Raw genomic sequence first — 13,703 nt, 5'->3', positions numbered from 1 at the left:
ATCGCTATCTCTAAACTGGCCCTCAGTCAACAAACAGCGTCCTGTCACTAACTGAATTCACAGCAGAGTGAGCGCAAAATGGCGCCAGCGACTTTTAAACTGCATCATGACATCATTTCAGCAGCCAATCACAGCCTTGCCAGTAGTTTCATGCCCTCCATGCTGAACAGGATGTGCCCACACTTGGAATCATTCTCATTGGCTGAATTTGTGCAGTTTGAATCTGGGAACTTCCGATTCCGGTATCCGATACGCGGCAAGTATCGGAATCCCGGTATCGGAATTCCGATACCGCAAGTATCGGCCGATACCCGATACTTGCGGTATCGGAATGCTCAACACTAGTGATGAATGGAAGGAGAACAGAATGGGGAAGACCCTGAAAGCATTTCTGACTCCCAGATCACTGCTGAATACAATGGAGTCACACTTTTACTGTACTTTAGGAACTGAAAATAAACCATAAAAAAATCTAAGAGAAATTGGAATTTACAGGAAAAAAAAGGTTAAAGGTAACTTATCAGCAAGATTGTGCATAGTAACCTACAGACAGTGTCAGGTTGGCGCCATTATACTGATTAAAATGATACTTTGTTGATTAAATCCGTCTTGTGGTTATTGTTTAATCTTTATTTTCAGTTTTGAATTAATGATATGCTCATGCTCGGTCCTGTGGGGGTGACTTTATGTGGTGCTCTGATTAGGTTTTCATGCGTATACCTTCTGACAGGTCACTCATCCCTCACTGATCTGCCCCCTAGTTTATATAATGAATATTATATACACTCACCGGCCACTTTATTAGGTACACCATGCTAGTAACGGGTTGGACCCCCTTTTGCCTTCAGAACTGCCTCAATTCTTCGTGGCATAGATTCAACAAGGTGCTGGAAGCATTCCTCAGAGATTTTGGTCCATATTGACATGATGGCATCACACAGTTGCCGCAGATTTGTCGGCTGCACATCCCAAAGATGCTCCATACAAGGCAGGATGGATCCATGCTTTCATGTTGTTTACGCCAAATTCTGACCCTACCATCCGAATGTCGCAGCAGAAATCGAGACTCATCAGACCAAGCAACGTTTTTCCAATCTTCTACTGTCCAATTTCGATGAGCTTCTACAAATTGTAGCCTCAGTTTCCTGTTCTTAGCTGAAAGGAGTGGTACCCGGTGTGGTCTTCTGCTGCTGTAGCCCATCTGCCTCAAAGTTCGACGCACTGTGCGTTCAGAGATGCTCTTAGGCCTACCTTGGTTGTAACGGGTGGCGATTTGAGTCACTGTTGCCTTTCTATCAGCTCGAACCAGTCTGCCCATTCTCCTCTGACCTCTGGCATCAACAAGGCATTTCCGCCCACAGAACTGCCGCTCACTGGATTTTTTTTCTTTTTCGGACCATTCTCTGTAAACCCTAGAGATGGTTGTGCGTGAAAATCCCAGTAGATCAGCAGTTTCTGAAATACTCAGACCAGCCCTTCTGGCACCAACAACCATGCCACGTTCAAAGGCACTCAAATCACCTTTCTTCCCCATACTGATGCTCGGTTTGAACTGCAGGAGATTGTCTTGACCATGTCTACATGCCTAAATGCACTGAGTTGCCGCCATGTGATTGGCTGATTAGAAATTAAGTGTTAACAAGAAGTTGGACAGGTGTACCTAATAAAGTGGCCAGTGAGTTTATATTGGGGAAAAAATTACCTGCAGCAGGCAGTGTTGCATCCTAATCGTATATGTAATGTGCAGATCATGATTTTCTTCGATCATATCTATAAACTCCTAAAAAAAACAATCAGTTTGAAAAATGTCCTCCTCCAAGATGGCGCCACCAGCGCCTGCTCAGTAGCAGCTATTGATGATCACCGATAGATGCTAGTGTGCAGGCGCCAGTAGTGCCATCTTGCTAGAGGAAAAAAAAATCCTCCTTCAAGATGGCACTGGCGGTCTCCGATAGCTGCTACTGCACAGGAGTCGGCAGCGCCATCTTGGAGGAGGACATTTTTTTTCTCTAGCTATATGGTGCCGCCTGCACAGTAGCATCTATCGGATAAGCAATAGCTGCTAATGTGCAGGTGCAGCCGGTGCCATTATCAAACTGATTTTTCTTTTAGGAATTTATGGATACCAACAAAGAAAAGAATGATCTTTGGCACCGGGGACGATAATACAGCAAGAGAAGGCGGCGCCCGGCGCGCACAGGCCCAGAGTGAAAACTGAGCTGCATATGATTTGGAAGAAAAGACTCGCCTCCCGGACGGTTTCAGGGTATGAGGGAACCCATTTTTTAAGTGATTATTTCAACGTGTGCAGGCATAATAACTAAAAGAGCCACCTTGTCAAAATGCAGAATTTGTGCTGCACAAGGTGGCTCTTTTAGTTACAAATGCCTGAGGGGGGTGACAGGTTACCTTTAAGTATATAATTCCAAATGTGTTAATTCATAGTTTTGATGCCTTCATTGTGAAACAAAAGTGTGAAACAACTGAAATTGTGTCTTATATTCTAGGTTCTTCAAAGTAGCCACCTTTTGCATTGATGACTGCTTTGCACACTCTTGGCATTCTCTTGATGAGCTTCAAGAGGTAGTCACCGGGAATGGTCTTCCAACAATCTTGAAGGAGTTCCCAGAGATGCTTAGCACTTGTTGGCCCTTTTGCCTTCACTCTGCAGTCCAGCTCACCCCAAACCATCTCAATTGGGTTCAGGTCTGGTGACTGTGGAGGCCAGGTCATCTGGCGTAGCACCCCATCACTCTCCTTGGTCAAATAGCCCTTACGCAGCCTGGAGGTGTGTTTGGGGTCATTGTCCTGCTGAAAAATAAATGATGGTCCAACTAAACGCAAACCGGATGGAATGGCATGCTGCTGCAAGATGCTGTGATAGCCATGCTGGTTCAGTATGCCTTCAATTTTGAATAAATCTCAAACTCTCTTACACAGTCTGCGTATGGTTCTTAGGAAACTCAGGCAGAATCATTTATATGCTAAACTGGAAAGATGTTCAGTTTTTGTGCAAGAACTGTCTTTTCTGGGTTTAATTGTGTCAGGGGAGGGATTCCGCATGGATCCTAAAAGGTCCAGGCCATTACAGATTGGGTGCAGCCTCATGACTTGAATGGGTTGCAGTGATTTTTGGGTTTTGCTAACTTCTATAGGAAGTTCATTGAGATTTTTTCACAGGTGGTAAAGCCTTTGACGGACCTCACCCTCAAGGGGACTGATGTGAAAAATTGGTCCGTGGCTGCAAAAAATTATTTCTTGACACTAAAAAAAGTTTTATTTCAGCTCCTGTGTTGGTACAACCCGATTCGTCAAGACCCTTTTTTGTGGAGGTTGATGCTTCTGAGGTGGGGGCAGTTTTTTCTCAGGGTCCCTCCACACTCACTAATCTGAAGCCGTACGCCTTCTTTTCTAAAAAAATTCTCTCTGGCCAAGAGAAATTATGATGTCGGCAATGGGGAATTGTTGGCGGTTAAGTTGGCTTTTGGAGAATGGAGGCATTTCTTGGAGGGGGCCGTCCACCCCATTACAGTTATCACTGATCATAAAAGTTTGGCCTATATCGAGTCTGCCAAGAGACTGACCTCCAGACAGGCTCGGTGGGCGCTTTTTTTTCTCAATTTCAATTTACCATTACTTTCCGCCTGAGATCTAAAAATATTAAGGTTGATTTATCCCGAAGTTTTGATTCTGTGTCTCCTCCAGAACCTCTCTCCTCCATTCTTCTTCCAGGAGTAGTGGTGGCTGAAATCTCTTCCGATTTGCAGAGAGAGATTTTGGAGGCCCAAACCGTAATGGTTACATCTCAGACTACTGCAGGAGTTTCACAATTCTGTGTTAAGTGCCCATCCTGGAATTGCAGCTACGCGGGGGGGCTGTTGATAGAGGTTTCTGGTGGCCCTCTATGGTATCAGATGTTAAAAAGTTTGTGACTGCACGTGATGTGTGCGTCCGTTCCAAGAGTTCTCATACCCAGTCGCCGGGGAATTGGTGCCTTTACCAATTCTGGATAGGCCATGTGCACATTTGTCCATGGACTTTATCACAAATCTTCCTCCTTCCAGGGGCAACTCAGTGATATCAGTGGTGGTGGATAGGTTCTCCAAACAAGCCCACTTTGTACCTCTACCCTCATTACTGTCTGCTGAAACCTGGGCCCGCTTATTTATGCAGCATGTTGTTCTGTTGCATGGAGTGCCTGTGAATGTGGTGTCGGACAGAGGTGTGCAGTTTGTGGCCAGGTTTTGGAGGGCTTTTTGTAAGAAGCTGGGGATTACGCTGTCTTTCTCCTCTGCCTATCACCCAGAGTCTAATGGACAGACTGAACGCACGAACCAATCCTTGGAGCAAATTTTCAGATGCCTGGCCTCTTCCAGACAGGAGGACTGGTGTGTCTGTGCCCATGGCAGAATTTGCGTTCAACTCTCGTGTGAGTGAGTCCACTGGAAAGTCTCCTTGTCAGGTTGAACCACATTTTGGGGAATTTTCCCGCATGGATTCAGGTTGTCCTGGAACCGAAAGCATGGTACAGTGTTTGAGAACTCTTTGAAGAGAGGCTCAGACTAACGTCTCTAAAGCCCAGAAAAGGTACAAACGATTTGGAGATAGGAGGAGGGGGCCAGGTTTGGCATATGTAGTAGGGGAGAAGGTGTGGTTATCCAATCTTAAGATACCCTCGGTGAAGGTGGGTCCCAAATTTATTGGTCCATACAAAATTGTGGAGGTAGTCAATCCGGTAGCCTTCAGACTGCAGCTGCCCTCCTCCTTCAAAATATCTGATGTCTTCCACAGGTCCCTGTTAAAGCCAGTGGGGATGTTAGGGAAGACTCTTCATCCAATACCCTGCCAGTATTGGTACAGGGACAACTGGAGTACGAGGTAGGGTGCACCAATGACTCTCGGAGGGTGCGCCGGAAGCTCCAGTATCTGATACATTGGGAAGGGTATTCTCTTGAGGATCGGTCATGGGTCCCAGCTAGTTCAGAGCACGCCAATCATCTGGTGAGGGCCTTCCATGCCAAATATCAAGGGACGCCGGGGGGTCCAGTGGCCCCCCATTAAGGGATGTACTATCCTGGTTTGGACACGGTTAATGCCCTGCCCTCTCAGGGTTAATTGTTGTGGCCTCCTTTTGGATCTGGGAGGGATATTTATACCCATGCTGGACGAGGATTTTCTGTCAGTTATACGTTCATTCTTGCTGTGTGTCTGAGCCCCCGGTGTGCCTGTGCATATTGTGTGGTTTGTTTGCTCTCCGTGCCTTATCTGATCTGTTTGATCCTCTCGGCTTCCCTGCTTTGTGTTTATATCCATTCGCTTACTCAGCTTTCTGACTTCTGGCTTCCACCTTCTGTCTCACCCTCCGGTACCTCACTTATCCTCTGGTTATTGACCTCGGCACGTTTGACTACTCTCTGGCACCATTCGCCTCCTTGCACCCCAGTGCCTGTCTCTGCCCCTGGCCACTCCCCCTCGGTCACATGGTTCAGGTCCTTCTCGCTAGCCGGTGAGTTCTCTGCTGTTCTGCTCTGGGCTCCCTTACTGCAGCGAGTAGCCTCCCAGCAGTTATTGCATCCGGGAGCCTTGACATTATAACTGACCATACAGTCTCTTCCAAGTGGTTAGGTGGGAGTTTACATAAGCCCTACAAACAGTGTGAGAGTACCTCAGGGTACAAGCACATGTTTAGAGTTTATGAAGGGAGGGATTCCCAGATTGAGCCCCCTGAATTCCCCATCCTAGGAATGAGTGGGGAAATTGTGTGGGATTTGGTACAACCATTGATGGATCAAGGTTATCACATCTATCTAAATAACTTTTATACGAGCATCACACTCTCCAAGTCCCTCTCTGTGCGAGCTACCGCAGCCTGTAGTACTATCCACAAAAATCTGAGAAGCCCCACTAAGACGCTAATTGGATAGCTACTCTGAAAGGGTGAGAGCAGAGCTCAATGTATCAACAACATCCCGGTGGTCAAGTACAAGTACAAGTAGAATGTCCTTTTCTTGACCTCCATACATGGTGATGGCAGCACTGTACAAGGTACCTCTACACAGGTCCATAAACCAAACTGTGTACTGGGGTACAGCAAGTACATGGGGAAGTTGATCTCTCTGATCGAGTACTCCAACCATACAGTGCAATGAGAAAAGCCAAGGTGTAGTACAAGAATCTGGTTGCACACAGCGCACAGATGGCAATGTGCAACACTTTTGTGCTTTCAAGATGTGCTAGCCAAACTGGTATGACACACATTCAGTTCCAGGAGGTAGTAATCAAGGTCCTAATCTTTGCAGACCAAGAAGGAGCAGGTCCCAGTACTTCTGGAGCTGATGGTGCTTGTTTCATACCAGGTCAACATTTCCCAGGGGAGGTATCTCAAACCACAGAAAAAAGAAAGGTCACAAAAAAGGTGCCAAGTGTGTTACAGAAGGGGGATATGCAAGGATACCACTTATCAACGTGACACAGGCCCTGACAAACCTGGCCTGTGTATAAAAGAATGCTTTACCACACATCCATGGACTACTAAATTCATTTCTGACTTACACAACTCATGTATGCCAACCTGACGTACACTACACAACTCACGTATGCCAACTTGACGTACACTACATAACTCACGTATGCCAACCTGATACACTGTAGACAATTTACGTATGCCACTACATTATACAATTCATAAACCAGGACACACTAGATCAATTTCAATATATAGCCATTTCTGGAGAGTTTCCACTGTTTCAGCACATCAGGGGCTCTCCAAATGCAACATGACGCCCGCAGACCATTACATCAAAGTCTGCATTTCAAATGGTCACTCTTTCCCTTCCGAGCACTGCCATGTGCTTTTCCCCCACATATGGGGAATCAGCGTACACAGGAGTAATTTCACAACAACTTTTGTGGTCCAATTTCTCCTGTTACCATTGTGACATTAAAAAAAGTGGCTAAAAATTTTTTTTGTAGAAAAAATATGATTTTTTTATTTTTACGGCTCTACGTTATAAACTTCTGTAAAGCACCTAGAAGTTCAAGATGCTCACTATACATCCAGATAAGTTTATTGAGAGGTCTAGTTTCCAAATTGGGGTCACTTGTGAGGGGTTTCCACTCTTTAAGCATATCAGGGGCTCTCCAAACGCAATACGGCATCTGCTCTCAATTCCAGCCAATTTTGAGTTCAAAAAGTCAGACAGTGCTCCTTCCTTCTGAGCCTTGCCTTGCATCCAAATAGTGGTTTTCCTCCACATTTGGGGTATCAGCATATCCAGGAGAAATTGCTCAAAACTTTTGAGGCCCAATTCCTCCTGTTACCCTTGCGAAAATAAAAATATTGGGGCTAAAACATCATTTTTGTGGAAAAAATTTGATTTTTTTTAATTTTAAGGCTCTATGTAGTTTTCCTCCACTTATAGGGAAAGTAGTTAAATGTTTATTTTTTCCTTCCACGTTGCTTCAGTTCCTGTGAAGCACCTGAAGGGTTAATAAACTTCTTCAATGTGGTTTTGAGCACCTTGAAGGTTGCAGTTTTTAGAATGATGCCCCTTTTGGGTATTTTCTGTCATATAAACCCCTCAAAGTCATTTCAAATGTGATGTGGTCCCTAAAAAAATGGTTTTGCAAATTTTGTTGGAAAAATGAGAAATCTTTTATCAACTTTTAACCCTTATAAATTCCTAGCAAAAAAAATTGTTGTTTCAAAAATTGTGCTGATGTAAAGTATACATGTGGGATATGTTATTTATTAACTATTTTGTGTGACATACTGTGGTGGAAATAAGTATTAGATCCCATGCTGATTTTGTAAGTTTGCCCACTGACAAAGACATGAACAGTTTATTATTTTAAGGGTAGGTTAATTTTAACATTGAGAAATAGAATATCAAAAATAGAATCCAGAAAATCACATTGCATAAATTATATAAATTTATTTGCATTTTGCAGTGAGAAATAAGTATTTGATCCCTCTGGCAAGCAAGACTTAATACTTGGTGGCAAAATCCTTATTGGCAAGGACAGCAGTCAGACATTTTTTGTAGTTGATGATGAGGATTGGCACATGTCAGGAGGAATTTTGGTCCACTCCTCTTTGCAGATCATCTCTAAATCATTAAAATTTTGAGGTTGTCACTTGGCAACGCGGAGCTTCAAATCCCTCCATAATTTTCTGTGAGATTAAGGTCTGGAGACTGGCTAGGCAACTCCATGACCTTAATGTGCTTTTTGAGCCACTCCTTTGTTGCCTTGGCTGTATGTTTTAGGTTATTGTCTTGCTGGAAGAGCCAGCCACGACCCATTTTTAATGTCCTGGAAGAGGGAAGGAGGTTGTCACTCAAGATTTTACAGTACATGGCTCCACCCATTCTTCCATAGATGCATTGAAGTAGTCCTGTGCCCTTAGCAGCGAAACACCCCAAAACATAATGTTTCTACCTCCATTCTTTACAGTGGGGATGGTGTTTTTTGGATCATAGGCAGCATTTCTCTTCCTTCAAACACGGCAAGTTGAGTTAATACCAAAGACCTCAATTTTTGTCTCATCTGAACACAGCACCTTCTCCCAATCACTCATGGAATCATCCAGGTGTTCATTGGCAAACTTCAGAGGGGCCTGCATATGTGCCTTCTTGAGCAGGGGGACCTTGCGGGCACTGCAAGATTTTAAACCTTTACGGCGTAATGTGATAGCAATGGTTTTCTTGGTGACTGTGGTCCCAGCTGCTTTGAGATCATTAGCAAGTTTCCCATGTGTAGCTTTAGACTGATCTCTCACCTTCCTTATGATCAATGATACCCCACGAGGTGAGATTTTGTATAGTGCCCCAGATAGATGTCGATTGACAGTTATTTTGTATTCTTTCATTTTCTTACTATTGCACCAACAGTTGTCTCCTTCTCACCCAGCATCTAACATATGGTTTTGTAGCCCATTCCAGCTTTGTGCAGGTCTATGATCTTGTCCTTAAGTCACTACAAAAGTTACACCAATAAAACATATTGAATGTGGTAAATTCACACAGTTCAGTGAACACATGTGGATTTACCTGCATTTAATAGAAGGCAGCACTTTGGACACAGTGAACATACGCCGCGTCCAAAGCACTGCTAGTTCCAGATCGTAGGAATGTACCATTAGAATTCAAAGTTTGAAAATTCCCAAATTTTCCAAATTTTTGCCAAATTTTAATTTTTTCACAAATAAATGCAAGTCATATCGAAGAAATGTTACCACTATCATGAAGTACAATATGTCACGAAAAAACAGTCTCAGAATCAGTGGGATCCTTTGAAGCATTCTAGAGTTATTATCTCATAAATTGACAGTGGTAAGAATTGTAAAATTTGGCCTGGTCATGAAGGTGCAAACAGCCTTGGGGTGGTGAATGGGTTAAAATTGCTCTTGTTTAAGTGGTTCGTTGCAAAAAGCAGAAAGTTTGCCAATTTTATTAATAAATCTAATAACATATGTATAATTTGTATATTTTGGGTTTTTTTTCTTAATTGTTTTGCACATGAACTAACATTAGATAATTAACAATATAATTGCAATCTATCTTCAAAACAAAAGCAGTCACAACTCTAGAACCCACCTGGTTTCTAAGGCACAAGTTCAATTTGCAAGCACATAGCTGTAATTACCATCTAATTAAGTTCAAATAGAGAACATTTGCATATTGTTATAATTACCTTTAATTAAAAATCACAGACGTATTTCACAGCTTACATCAATTTGAAACAAGAAGACAGTAGCATGGAAAAGAACACACAAATATAATAACATAATGACCTACACAGTGCACATATGTTAAAATGCCTCACTTACCTCATTCTAAAAAAAAGTATCAGTCATGAAGTGGTGTCCAGTGTATACCTGATGTCACAGATTGTTCAAGGAATGTGCAGGCTGTGCAAACATAATTACTAATTAGCTAAAGTGGTTTTCCCGCCAATCACAATTTATCACTACAGAGGATCATTAGATTACCCACTGGTTAATAGAGCTGCATTCTTTGATGTTGCTCACTCCTATAGTGTTGTGACAACGCACGAGCTAGATCACTATTCTCTTCAAAATCCTCTAAATTGTGGTCAAATAGTTGAGAAAGAAAGGGGACTTGGGTCACCGTTCTAATTACACTGGTCAACGCAATTTTTCTGGCAAAAGGTTTTAAAACATATTTTAAGTCAATCTTGGCCGCTGATTACGAATATGAACTTCGTTTTTGGCTATCACATCAGGATTTCGAGATATTTTCAATTTTTGATGAAAATTACTCCTAATGTTTTATGATAAAATGTTTTATGATAAAAATCCTGAAAACCCATCTCTTCAAGAAAGCCTACAGCCTGCAATAACCATTTTGCCACCTCGCCATCGCCAGAGCAGCCGCCTCACCATCGCCAGAGCTGCTGCACCTCTGACCTTCTGTCTCTTCCCCACTATCCCATAGAATGTAAGTCCGCAAGGACAGGGTCCTCTCTCCCCTCTGTACCAGTCTGTCACTGTAAACGTGTTTACTGTAAATGATATCTGTAACTCTGTATGTAACCCCTTTCTCATGTACAGCACCATGGAATTAATGGTGCTATATAAATAAAGAATAATAATAATAATAATAATAATAATAAAAACACATGATTTTCGGTACTACATTTTGTATATTTTTAATCAAGGAATAACAAAGATTACAAAGTCTATGTACGTACAGCAAATCAAATACACTTACAGAATTAAACTACAAAATATAAAAACCTATATATATGGCACACAGATGAATGGCAAATGGCAGTTATTTGAACTTTCTTTTCTTGGCTGATCTGTGATGTGCAGCTTCTGGGCTGTCTCTCATCAAGCTCCAGCAATAGTCAGCCATCATATGTGAGTCCCACCGGCCTTGATACTGTTCTTCCATTGTTGTAATGTCCTGATGAAAACGCTCCCCTTGTTCCTCGCTCACATCCCCAAGGTTCTCTGGAAAAAAGTCCAAATGGCTGTGTAAATAGTGAATCTTGATACTCATTCTACATCCAAGATTTCGCAGACTCATTAGTAGCTCTTCCACAATCTCTTCACAGTTGTCTGCTTTCTTATTCCCTAGAAAATTCTGCACCACATTACAAAATGCATTCCAAGCTCTTTCTTCTGTCTCAATCATTGATGTGATAAAATTTGGGTCTCTCATAAGTGTTCTTATTTGAGGTCCATCAAATAGTCCAGCCTTTTTCTTTTCTTCACTAAGACCAGGAAAAGTTGAACATATATAGTTAAAGCATTCTCCACTGTGATTGAGAGCTTTGACGAACTGCTTCATCAATCCAAGTTTTATGGGTAAGGGAGGAAAGACAATGTCTTTCCTATCCACTAGAGGATCATGGATGACATTCTTATCGCCAGATGCCAAACTCTGTCGCTGAGGCCATTCAGTTTTCACCCAATGCTCTGCTGTAGCTCTACTGTCCCAGTAGCACAGAAAACAATGGCGTTATCATAACAAACGGGAATTATGCATGTACAAAGAAAACAAAGATATTCTCACATTTATTGGGAGACTAAATGAAAACTAAATTTACCTTAGTGAACCGTATAAACTGGCACTTTTCATACACTACTTATATTTATCATGGAATTCATGAAAATGGGCTATGTACCTATAGCGCAAAAATGTGATGTGATAGAGAAATTATAAGATCAGATTTGAATTCAGCACCCTCAAATTAGTCTAAAACTGGTCTTAAAGTCCATGAAAGAAATTTTTTTTTTTGTAGACCAGAGTTATTATTTGGTGTTAACTAGGGATAAAGAATGTTCTGGGTGATATTCAGATATAAGCTGAGTATCTGGGTGCTTGGATGTGCTTGTCACTCGACAAGCATTGGCTGGTACTCAGATTTGAAGCTCGAATCCTTTCATGTTTTGGCTACTGTTACATAGCCAATAAACATGCAGGGACTGTCTGCTAGTCACTGTAATGCTGTAGCCAACTTGGTAGTGGCATTACTCTGATTGGCTGTCCATATTGCCGTATTATAAAAGGCCTGGCACCACTCCACAGGAGCATAAAAAACAACACCAGGAATATGAACTCCCGCAGCAGCAACACCATCGACACAGGAAAGCTCATCACATTTAGCTGGTCTCCATAGAAGAACTCTATTACCAACGATTAGCTGATGGGTCATGTGACTATTTAAAGGAAGGAGGGAGTGGTACCAATCAAAATCAGCTGATGAGCCTAAAAGAACAGCCAGCAAGAGACAAACATTAACTCTTGCTGGACCAAAAGGAAAAAACATTTACATTTCAGCAGAATCATAACTGCCACAAATCCCATAATGAATCGTGACAATAAGTCATCCATAGAGCAGCACGTGCTTTGTGTTACATTTCGGTGGTATATAATGTAGAGGGGGTGATGGAACCACTGTGACGTGATTCGAGGAGAGCCTGGAGTGGTGTAGTTAGGTAAACACCTGACTCTTTGCTAGAGCCCCTGTTAATGGGATTAGACTTGGCTCCAGACGGATACCAGATGCTACACCAGGAAGGACCTCAGATGCACGGCAGCTAACTCCACAGGGTAGGAAGCTGGAAAGGCCTAGAAGAGAAGGTTCAGCTAGTATAGGCAGGTATGGCAGGTGCACAGAAGTGGCAGGTGCTGGCTAGCATGGCTGGAATACAGGCAGACATTGGCAGATGCAGGCCAGAACAGCATTTATATGGTCAGGCACTGGCAGGTGAAAGCAGGGACGGCTGGTGTTGTGAACTGTGTTTCTGGGCTCCCTCTGGTGGTCACTAACGGTATTGTGTTAGGCATGTCTTGTTGCAGGCCTGAGCTCCAGCTGTGTCGTTAAGCAGCGGGTGTTCCCTATTTAACCCCTTCACCCCCAAGGGTGGTTTGCACGTTAATGACCGGGCCAATTTTTACAATTCTGACCACTGTCCCTTTATGAGGTTATAACTCTGGAATGCTTCAATGGATCTTAATATGAAGAGAGAAAAGGTAGACCTGACAAAGTGGGAGTCACCACCATATAGATTTAAAATATAAGATAACAACCTTTATTACACACTTATGCAAAAAACAGAACATTTAAAAACATTTAAAAAAGGGATCACACATATCCCTGAACCAAATAGCCTATAATAAGGCCTAAGCGCCGCACCCCCTAATGAAGGGTTCAATACACATGCCCAATATGGTGAACAAAAAAACGGCCCTGCACACTAGCACGGTGGCTACAAATCAACAGTCCCCCGGTCCCAATAGTGGCTAGCGGTGCCTGTCTAATGACAAATATATCGGCACCCCATGATGGCGTAAAACCTGAAAAACAGCAATGATTAGCACAATCCTAAATATTTAGAGTGTGTTCGACCAAGCAGAAATGCTGTGACCATACATGGATAAAATACCCACCAAAGCGGAAAAGACCGGTGACCTGGAGTAAAGGAGCAAGAAATGACCCGTAGATGCCAGTAATAAGCACAATAGCATACAAGGGCATGTGTACCCTAACACAGATGAGTGCGGGCAGCAGACTCCCAACGCGTGTCGCCACACAGCGGTGGCTTCGTCAGGGGTGATGTCTGTATGCGCTGCCTTCTGCTTAAATAAAGAAGCTGCAATAACTTACCGAATAGCAGCTGTGTGGGCGAACGGACCGCATGGAGTTGCTAGAACGGAGTTCCTACCTGC

The sequence above is a fragment of the Ranitomeya variabilis genome, chromosome 3 (genome assembly GCF_051348905.1).
Source record: "Ranitomeya variabilis isolate aRanVar5 chromosome 3, aRanVar5.hap1, whole genome shotgun sequence".
In the NCBI taxonomy this organism is placed as follows: domain Eukaryota; kingdom Metazoa; phylum Chordata; class Amphibia; order Anura; family Dendrobatidae; genus Ranitomeya; species Ranitomeya variabilis.
The sequence above is the reverse complement of the archived record's forward strand: the minus strand, read 5'-3'. Positions refer to the sequence as shown.